Source organism: Rattus norvegicus, chromosome 8 (assembly GCF_036323735.1).
Source record: "Rattus norvegicus strain BN/NHsdMcwi chromosome 8, GRCr8, whole genome shotgun sequence".
Lineage (NCBI taxonomy): Eukaryota > Metazoa > Chordata > Mammalia > Rodentia > Muridae > Rattus > Rattus norvegicus.
In genome coordinates this window covers 27,224,484-27,235,865 of record NC_086026.1, presented here as the reverse complement: position 1 = coordinate 27,235,865, position 11,382 = coordinate 27,224,484, and positions in this window count along the sequence as shown.

The window sequence follows — 11,382 nt, the reverse complement described above, 5'->3', positions numbered from 1 at the left end:
AGACTTGCTTGGTTGATTGAGACAAGGTCTGGCCTGCAACTCATTATGTAGACCAGGCAGGTCTCAGACTGTTAAAATTCTTAATACCACATCCAGCTAAATCTTAAAAAACAAACAAACAAAACCCTGTTAACTCCAGCACCCAGCTAAATCTTAAAACAAACAAACAAACAAACAAACAAACAAACAAACAAACAAACCCCTGTTAACTCCAGCACCAGGGGATCTGAAATCCTCTTCTAGCATGCATGTAACTCGAAGGGTTAGAGCAGACCTTTCATCTTCGTCTCATACAAAATAAAAACACCTGTGCAGTGCTGGCACACACCTTTCCTCCCAGCACTCAGGGAGGCAGAGGCAGGGCGGGTCTCTGAGTTTGAGGCCAGCCTTGTTTAAAGAGGAAATTCCAGACAGCTAGGGCCACACAGGGTTCTGCCTCAAACAAAAATAAACAAGAATCTTCAAAAACAAAGGATAAGCTACAGGACAAAATGGTGAAAGAGTTAGAGGAAGGTCAGCGTGGAAAAGCTGCCCCTGTACTACTGGAGAGTCATAAGGTGAGTCTGACAAAGCTGTGGGTTTAAAGGAAGCACACAAGCCTATGTAGATAGCAACATCGTGCTATTCATGCTGAAACTGCTCGACTGCAGTGGACATAAATGAAATGCTGATGGCAGCAGCTAAGAAGCGTCACAAGAATGAGTCCCACCCACAGTGTAGCTGAAAGGAAAATTATACAGATTTAAGGTTTAAAAATATGAAGTTAAAAGAGTAAGTTTCAAAATTCACAATCTCAGGACTAAACACTGTGAAAAGCAAGTCCAGGCAGCCCCGCCCTGCTGCTAGAACTAACAGACCATAAAAGGAAAGGAATGCAGAACAGACCAGGAGTACCAATCTGACTCACAGGCCACCTGGCAGGAAGAGATAAGGCCCCCAGCCCCCGACATTCAGGATGCCCCAAACCTGCCAATGTGTGTAGCTATACCTTATTACCTCATCATGTGAAATAGCCAATCATATGTGAACATGTCTATGTGCCTCATTTGAATCCACCAATCCCCGTAACTATGCATCTGCTTCTGTACGCCCGCTTCTGCTTCCCCAAACCCTATAAAAGCCCCATGCTGGAGCTGCTGGGCGCGCAAGTCCTCCGAAGAGACTGTGTGTCCGCAGGTACCTGTGTTTTCCAATAAACCCTCTTGCTGATTGCATCCGAGTGGACTCGGCTCGGTCATTGGGCGCTTGGGTCTCCTCCTGAGGGAAAGGTCCTCCCTGGGGGTCTTTCAGTAGCCATTCACACTTTTTTAGTGGATGCAAACATTCATACCCATCATGCTTTCCCCAATGCCTAGTAGTTATTGTTTTGTTTAATTTGTTTCTTGAGACAGGCTCTCTTCTGTCCTGGAGCTCACCCTCTAGGAGAGGCCTATCTCTGCCTCTCAAACCCTGGAATTAGGCATGTGCCACTGTGCCTGGCCTAAGATATTTTATTCATTTCATACATGCACCTCCAAAAACAACCCCCGCCCCCCCCAAAAAACCACCCAAAACTGCTCTAAAGTATTACTAGAGAAAACTCTTTAGACACTCCTGCATAGTGGAGATTGCCTGGCATCAGTGACATGTAAGTAAGAACCTGAACTCATGGAATGACATGTAATTCATATTCAAAGAAAAAAATCACAGTTTACAAACAGAATCATAGTATGGGGAAAATAAAAGAAAAAGGTAAGAATTTTAAAAGGTTGGTAAGGCTGAAGGCTCAGCAAGGTAAGGAAACCTGCCTTTGCAGGGAGTTGGGTTACTAGCACCCATGTTGGGGTGCTCACCACTTCCTCTAATGCCTCTCCAGGAGAGCATATGCTCTCTTCTAGCCTACATATGCACTCACGTGTACACACACACCACACAAAAACTAGAGGAGGAAAAGCCAAATACAAAAAGCAAAAAAAAAAAAAAAAAAAAAAATTAGGTCATGAATTGATTTGGTGGATAAAGACGCTCTCTGCCATGCCTAATGACTTGAGTTAGGTCCCTGGGACTCCCATGGTGAAAGGAGAGAACAGATTCATGTTGCTCTCTGCCTTCCACTGCCATCCTTGGAGTGGCACAAGCAAGAGCGCACCCACACCCACCCAGAATAGATATATTAACAAATATTAAGAAAATGTTATCACTCCTAGCAAACCGACCTTGACAGCTTGGACCCTGGTCTGACCCAGTGATTTGCGAAGTTCTAATGGTTCTGGACTTCATCTCAAATGGCCAGTCTCTGGAGGACAAGTGGCATTGTAAGATCAACTGTCTCAAGACAATAAGCTGCCTTCTTATCTTCTCAAATGCAACCCTACTCAGCTAGCCCAGACAACTTTCAACTGCTTTAAAATGATCCCCATTTCCTGAGGTCAAGGTGGGGTGGCGATTCTCTTCTGCTTGCTCTGGTAATTTACTTTCTTTCAGCTTCTTAAAAAAAGTTGTATCTCTTTATCCATTTTTGTAAGTGTGTGCATGTGTGTGATCAGACGTTGAGTTGGTTCTTTCCCTTGACCTTGTGGGTCCTGGTGATTGAATTCAGGCTGTCAAAGTTGGCAGCAAACACCTTTATCTGATGAGCCATCTCTTCCTCCCCACCCTCCTGGCCCCAGACTTGGAGAGAAGAGGGAGAGTGGGGAGATTTGCAGTTGGAACATATAGGTGGTTTTAAGTTGCCTAATGAAGATGCTGCTAACCAAACTCAGGTCGTCCAGAATACTGGAAAGAACTCTTTTTTGGGGGGGGAGTACTTTCTTTTTATTTTTTTAATGGCTATATTTTAAAATTTACATTTCAAATGTTATCTCCTTTCCTATTTTCCTGTCCATAAACCCCCTATCCCATTCTCCTCCCCCTTCTTCTATGAGGGTGTTCTCCTACCCACTCACCCACCCCTTCCTTCCCTCCTCCCCACCCTGACATTCCCCTACACTGGGGCATGAAGCCTTGGCAGGACTAAGGCTTCTCTTCCCATTGGTGCCCAACAAGGCCCATCCTCTGCGACATATACAGCTGGAGCGATGGGTCTGTACATGTGTACTCTTTGGATGGCGGTTTAGTCCCTGGTTAGTTAGTATTATTATTACTATCTAGTTGGTATTATTGTTATGGGATTGCAAACCTCTTCAGTTCCTTCAATCCTTTCTGTAACTTCTCCAAGGGGGACCCCGATCTCAGTTCAGTGGTTTGGTGCTAACATTCGCCTCTATATTGTCATGTTCTGGTGAGCCTCTCTGGTGACTAGGCTCTTGTCAGCTTGCACTTTTTGGCACCGACAATATTGTCTGGGTTTGGTGGCTGCATATGGGATCCAGCCCATAAACAGCCACGGAAAGAACTCTTAACCACTGACTTAAGTCTCCAGCAACCTCTGATGTCTTTCATATTAAATGTGATCTGTTCTGCACCCGTCCCCACAGGACACAAAGCCCAATGTTTCAACTGTTGTAATTGAGACAGTGTCCAAGATAAAAGAAACCAAAATCAGAAAGGCAGAATGAATAAACAGTTCAGTTTATTTTATGGATTCCCAGGCTCACCACTGAACCTAAGCAACTCAAAAGCTGTGTGTGAAAGCTCCTGCAAGGGCATGTCTTCTAACCTCTCTGCCCTCCTCTGGCACCTGACCTGCCTCTCAGGGTGATCCCCAACAGCCACGTCCACCCTTGTAACTGCAGCCTCCACCTTGTGGGTCTGGTTCTGCCCCTCTTCCTTGCTGTCAATCCACTGAGAGTCAACTGCACCTTTATGGGAGTGGTAACTGGTCCTGCAGCTGTTATTCCAGGGACAGAAGCACTTTCTGTCATTGCCTTCTGTTAACAGTTTGACAGCACACCTAAAAGCTCTAAAAAAGAAGCAAATAGACCCAAGAGGAGGAGAAGGCAGGAAATAATCAAATTCAGGGCTGAAATTAACCAGGTAGAAACAAAAAGGACTATACAAAGAATCAACAAAACCAGGAGTTAGTTCTTTGAGAAAATCAACAAGATAGATAAACCTGTAGCCAGACTAACCAGAGGGCACAGAGAGTGGATCCAAATTATCAGAATCAGAAATGAAAAGGGAGACATAACAACAAAATCTGAGGAAATTAAAAAAATCATCATATCCTACTATAAAAGCCTATATTCAACAAAATTTGAAAATCTGGAGGAAATGGACAATTTTCTAGACAGATACCAGGTACCAAAGTTAAATCAGGATCAGACAAAACATCTAAACAGTTCCATAATTCCTAAAGAAATAGATGTAGTTAATAAAAGTCTCCCAACCAAAAAGAACCCAGGACCAGAGAGGTTTAGTGCAGAATTCTATCAGACTTTCATAGAAGACCTTATAAGCAACAATGTCCAAACTATTCCACAAAATACAAACAGGAACACTACAAAATTCCTTCTATAAAGCCACGATTACACTTATACCTAAATCATTTAAAGACCCAACAAAGAGAACTTCAGACAAAATTTCCTTATTAATATTAATGTAAAAATACTCAATAAAATTCTTGCAAACTGAATCCAAGGGCATATCAAAACAATCATCCATCCTGATCAAATAGGCTTCATCCCAGGCATGCAGGGAAAGTTCAACATATGGAAATCCATGAATGTAATCCACTATGTAAACAAATTCAAGGAAAAAAACCACATGATCATTTTATTAGATGCAGAGAAAGCAATTGACAAAATTCAACACCCCTTTATGATAAAAATCCCGGAAAGATCAGGAACTCAAGGCCCATACCTAAACATAGTAAAAGCAATATACAGCAAATGAGTAGCTAATATTAAACTAAATGGAGGGAAACTTGAAGCAATCCCACTAAAATCAGGGACTAGACAAGGATGCCCACTCTCGCTACTTATTCAATATAGTACTCTAAGTCCTAGCCAGAGCAATCAAACAATGAAAGGAGGTCAAAGGGACACAAATTGGAAAGGAAGAGGTCAAAATACCACTATTTGCAGATGATATGATAATATACTTAGGGGAGACCAAAAGTTCTACCAGAGAACTACTAAGCCTGATAAACATCTTCAGCAATGTGGCTGGGTATAAAATTAACTCAAACAAATCAGTAGCCTTCCTCTACTCAAAGGATAAACAGCCTGAGAAAGAAATTAGGGAAATGATATCCTTCACAATAGTCCCAAAATAGTATAAAGTTAGGGAAATGACTTCCATCACAATAGTCACAAATAACACAAAATACCTCAGTGTGATTCTAACAAAGCAAGTGAAAGATCTGTACGACAAGAACTTCAAGTCTCTGAAGAAAGAAATTGAAGATCTCAAAAGATGGAAAGACCTACACCCGCGGATCCCGGCCCGCAGCAGCTCTCTGCTCCCAGACCCCGTGGGAAAGAGACCTCACCGCCTGGTCAGGTGGGCACTCCTGAGGCTGCAGAGTGGAAGAGACCACCAACACTGCCCACCCCTGCCCACATCCCTGGCCCAAGAGGAAACTGTATAAGGCCTCTGGGCTCCCGTGGGGGAGGGCCCAGGAGCGGCAGGACCCCTGCCTGAGACACCGCTGGAACCTGAAGGAAACAGACCGGATAAACAGTTCTCTGCACCCAAATCCCGTGGGAGGGAGAGCTAAACCTTCAGAGAGGCAGACAAGCCTGGGAAACCAGAAGAGACTGCTCTCTGCACACACATCTCGGACGCCAGAGGAAAACACCAAAGGCCATCTGGAACCCTGGTGCACTGAAGCTCCTGGAAGGGGCGGCACAGGTCTTCCTGGTTGCTGCCTCTGCAGAGAGCCGGTGGGCAGCACCCCACGAGCGAACTTGAGCCTCGGGACCACAGGTAAGACCAACTTTTCTGCTGCAAGAAAGCTGCCTGGTGAGCTTGGGACACACGGAAGCAGAATTCCTCTAGGACCGGGCACGTTCTGTGTTTACTGGAAGTCCCACACCCGAGGATCCCGGCCCGCAGCAGCTCTCTGCTCACAGACCCCGTGAGAGAGAGACCCAACCGCCTGGTCAGGTGGGCACTCCTGAGGCTGCAGAGCGGAAGAGACCACCAACACTGCCCACCCCTGCCCACATCCCTGGCCCAAGAGGAAACTGTATAAGGCCTCTGGGCTCCCGTGGGGGAGGGCCCAGGAGCGGCAGGACCCCTGCTGAGACACCGCCGGAACCTGAAGGAAACAGACCGGATAAACAGTTCTCTGCACCCAAATCCCGTGGGAGGGAGAGCTAAACCTTCAGAGAGGCAGACAAGCCTGGGAAACCAGAAGAGACTGCTCTCTGCACACACATCTCGGACGCCAGAGGAAAAAGTCAAAGACCATCTGGAACCCTGGTGCACTGAAGCTCCCGGAAGGGGCGGCACAGGTCTTCCTGGTTGCTGCCTCTGCAGAGAGCCGGTGGGCAGCACCCCACGAGCAAACTTGAGCCTCGGGACCCCAGGTAAGACCAAATTTTCTGCTGCAAGAAAGCTGCCTGGTGAACTCAAGACACAGGCCCACAGGAACAGCTGAAGACCTGTAGAGAGGAAAAACTACACTCCCGAAAGCAGAACACTCTGTCCCCATAACTGACTGAAAGAGAGGAAAACAGGTCTACAGCACTCCTGACACACAGGCTTATAGGACAGTCTAGCCACTGTCAGAAATAGCAGAACAAAGTAACACTAGAGATAATCTGATGGCGAGAGGCAAGTGCAGGAACCCAAGCAACACAAACCAAGACTACATGGCATCACCGGAGCCCAATTCTCCCACCAAAACAAACATGGAATATCCAAACACACCAGAAAAGCAAGATCTAGTTTCAAAATCATATTTGATCATGATGCTGGAGGACTTCAAGAAAGACGTGAAGAACTCCCTTAGGGAAACACAGGAAAACATTAATAAACAAGTAGAAGCCTACAGAGAGGAATCGCAAAAATCCCTGAAAGAATTCCAGGAAAACACAATCAAACAGTTGAAGGAATTAAAAATGGAAATAGAAGCAATCAAGAAAGAACACATGGAAACAACCCTGGATATAGAAAACCAAAAGAAGAGAAAAGGAGCTGTAGATACAAGCTTCACCAACAGAATACAAGAGATGGAAGAGAGAATCTCAGGAGCAGAAGATTCCATAGAAATCATTGACTCAACTGTCAAAGATAATGTAAAGCGGAAAAAGCTACTGGTCCAAAACATACAGGAAATCCAGGACTCAATGAGAAGATCAAACCTAAGGATAATAGGTATAGAAGAGAGTGAAGACTCCCAGCTCAAAGGACCAGTAAATATCTTCAACAAAATCATAGAAGAAAAATTCCCTAATCTAAAAAAAGAGATACCCATAGGCATACAAGAAGCCTACAGAACTCCAAATAGATTGGACCAGAAAAGAAACACCTCCCGTCACATAATAGTCAAAACACCAAACGCACAAAATTAAGAAAGAATATTAAAAGCAGTAAGGGAAAAAGGTCAAGTAACATATAAAGGCAGACCTATCAGAATCACACCAGACTTTTCGCCAGAAACTATGAAGGCCAGAAGATTCTGGACTGATGTCATACAGACCCTAAGAGAACACAAATGCCAGCCCAGGTTACTGTATCCTGCAAAACTCTCAATTAACATAGATGGAGAAACCAAGATATTCCATGACAAAACCAAATTTACACAATATCTTTCTACAAATCCAGCACTACAAAGGATAATAAATGGTAAAGCCCAACAGAAGGAGGCAAGCTATACCCTAGAAAAAGCAAGAAACTAATCGTTTTGGCAACAAAACAAAGAGAATGAAAGCACACAAACATAACCTCACATCCAAATATGAATATAACGGGAAGCAATAACCACTATTCCTTAATATCTCTCAACATCAATGGCCTCAACTCCCCAATAAAAAGACATAGATTAACAAACTGGATACGCAACGAGGACCCTGCATTCTGCTGCCTACAGGAAACACACCTCAGAGACAAAGACAGACATTACCTCAGAGTGAAAGGCTGGAAAACAATTTTCCAAGCAAATGGTCAGAAGAAGCAAGCTGGAGTAGCCATTCTAATATCAAATAAAATCAATTTTCAATTAAAAGTCATCAAAAAAGATAAGGAAGGACACTTCATATTCATCAAAGGAAAAATCTACCAAGATGAACTCTCAATCCTAAATATCTATGCCCCAAATACAAGGGCACCTACATATGTAAAAGAAACCTTACTAAAGCTCAAAACACACATTGCACCTCACACAATAATAGTGGGAGATTTCAACACCCCACTCTCATCAATGGACAGATCATGGAAACAGAAATTAAACAGAGATGTAGACAGACTAAGAGAAGTCATGAGGCAAATGGACTTAACGGATATTTATAGAACATTCTATCCTAAAGCAAAAGGATATACCTTCTCAGCTCCTCAAGGTACTTTCTCCAAAATTGACCATATAATTGGTCAAAAAACGGGCCTCAACAGGTACAGAAAGATAGAAATAATCCCATGCGTGCTATCGGACCACCACGGCCTAAAACTGGTCTTCAATAACAATGAGGGAAGAATGCCCACATATACGTGGAAATTGAACAATGCTCTACTCAATGATAACCTGGTCAAGGAAGAAATAAAGAAAGAAATTAAAAACTTTTTAGAATTTAATGAAAATGAAGGTACAACATACCCAAACTTATGGGACACAATGAAAGCTGTGCTAAGAGGAAAACTAATAGCGCTGAGTGCCTGCAGAAAGAAACAGGAAAGAGCATATGTCAGCAGCTTGACAGCACACCTAAAAGCTCTAGAACAAAAAGAAGCAAATACATCCAGGAGGAGTAGAAGGCAGGAAATAATCAAACTCAGAGCGGAAATCAACCAAGTAGAAACAAAAAGGAACATAGAAAGAATCAACAGAACCAAAAGTTGGTTCTTTGAGAAAATCAACAAGATAGATAAACCCTTAGCCAGACTAACGAGAGGACACAGAGAGTGCGTCCAAATTAACAAAATCAGAAATGAAAAGGGAGACATAACAACAGATTCAGAGGAAATTCAAAAAATCATCAGATCTTACTATAAAAACCTATATTCAACAAAACTTGAAAATCTTCAGGAAATGGACAATTTCCTAGACAGATACCAGGTACCGAAGTTAAATCAGAAACAGATAAACCAGTTAAACAACCCCATAACTCCTAAGGAAATAGAAGCAGTCATTAAAGGTCTCCCAACCAAAAAGAGCCCAGGTCCAGACGGGTTTAGTTCAGAATTCTATCAAACCTTCATAGAACACCTCATACCAATATTATCCAAACTATTCCACAAAATTGAAACAGATGGATCACTACCGAATACCTTCTACGAAGCCACAATTACTCTTATACCTAAACCACACAAAGACACAACAAAGAAAGAGAACTTCAGACCAATTTCTCTTATGAATATCGACGCAAAAATACTCAACAAAATTCTGGCAAACCGAATCCAAGAGCACATCAAAACAATCATCCACCATGACCAAGTAGGCTTCATCCCAGGCATGCAGGGATGGTTTAATATACGGAAAACCATCAACGTGATCCATTATATAAACAAACTGAAAGAACAAAACCACATGATCATTTCATTAGATGCTGAGAAAGCATTTGACAAAATTCAACACCCCTTCATGATAAAAGTCTTGGAAAGAATAGGAATTCAAGGCCCATACCTGAACATAGTAAAAGCCATATACAGCAAACCAGTTGCTAACATTAAGCTAAATGGAGAGAAACTTGAAGCAATCCCACTAAAATCAGGGACTAGACAAGGCTGCCCACTCTCTCCCTACTTATTCAATATAGTTCTTGAAGTTCTAGCCAGAGCAATCAGACAACAAAAGGAGGTCAAGGGGATACAGATCGGAAAAGAAGAAGTCAAAATATCACTATTTGCAGATGATATGATAGTATATTTAAGTGATCCCAAAAGTTCCAACAGAGAACTACTAAAGCTGATAAACACCTTCAGCAAAGTGGCTGGATATAAAATTAACTCAAATAAATCAGTAGCCTTCCTCTACACAAAAGAGAAACAAGCCGAGAAAGAAATTAGGGAAACGACACCCTTCATAATAGTCCCAAATAATATAAAGTACCTCGGTGTGACTTTAACCAAGCAAGTAAAAGATCTGTACAATAAGAACTTCAAGACTCTGAAGAAAGAAATTGAAGAAGACCTCAGAAGATGGAAAGATCTCCCATGCTCATGGATTGGCAGGATTAATATAGTAAAAATGGCCATTTTACCAAAAGCAATCTACAGATTCAATGCAATCCCATCAAAATACCAATCCAATTCTTCAGAGAGTTAGACAGAACAATTTGCAAATTCATGTGGAATAACAAAAAACCCAGGATAGCTAAAACTATCCTCAACAATAAAAGGACTTCAAGGGGAATCACTATCCCTGAACTCAAGCAGTATTACAGAGCAATAGTGATAAAAACTGCATGTTATTGGTACAGAGACAGACAGATAGACCAATGGAATAGAATTGAAGACCCAGAAATGAACCCACACACCTATGGTCACTTGATTTTTGACAAAGGAGCCAAAACCATCCAATGGAAAAAAGATAGCATTTTCAGCAAATGGTGCTGGTTCAACTGGAGGTCAACATGTAGAATAATGCAGATCGATCCATGCTTATCACCCTGTACAAAGCTTAAGTCCAAGTGGATCAAGGACCTCCACATCAAACCAGAGACACTCAAACTAAAAGAAGAAAAACTAGGGAAGCATCTGGAACACATGGGCACTGGAAAAAATTTCCTGAACAAAACACCAATGGCTTATGCTCTAAGATCAAGAATCGACAAATGGGAATCTCATAAAACTGCAAAGCTTCTGTAAGGCAAAGGACACTGTGGTTAGGACAAAACGGCAACCAACAGATTTGGAAAAGACCTTTACCAATCCTACAACAGATAGAGGGTTTATATCCAAAATATACAAAGAACTCAAGAAGTTAGACCGCAGGGAAATAAATAACCCTATTAAAAATGGGGTTCAGAGCTAAACAAAGAATTCACAGCTGAGGAATGCCGAATGGCTGAGAAACACCTAAAGAAATGTTCAACATCTTTAGTTATAAGGGAAATGCAAATCAAAACAACCCTGAGATTTCACCTCACACCAGTGAGAATGGCTAAGATCAAAAACTCAGGGGACAACAGATGCTGGTGAGGATGTGGAGGAAGAGGAACACTCCTCCGTTGTTGGTGGGATTGCAAACTGGTACAACCATTCTGGAAATCAGTCTGGAGGATCCTCAGAAAATTGGACATTGAACTGCCTGAGGATCCAGCTATACCTCTCTTGGGCATATACCCAAAAGATGCCCCAACA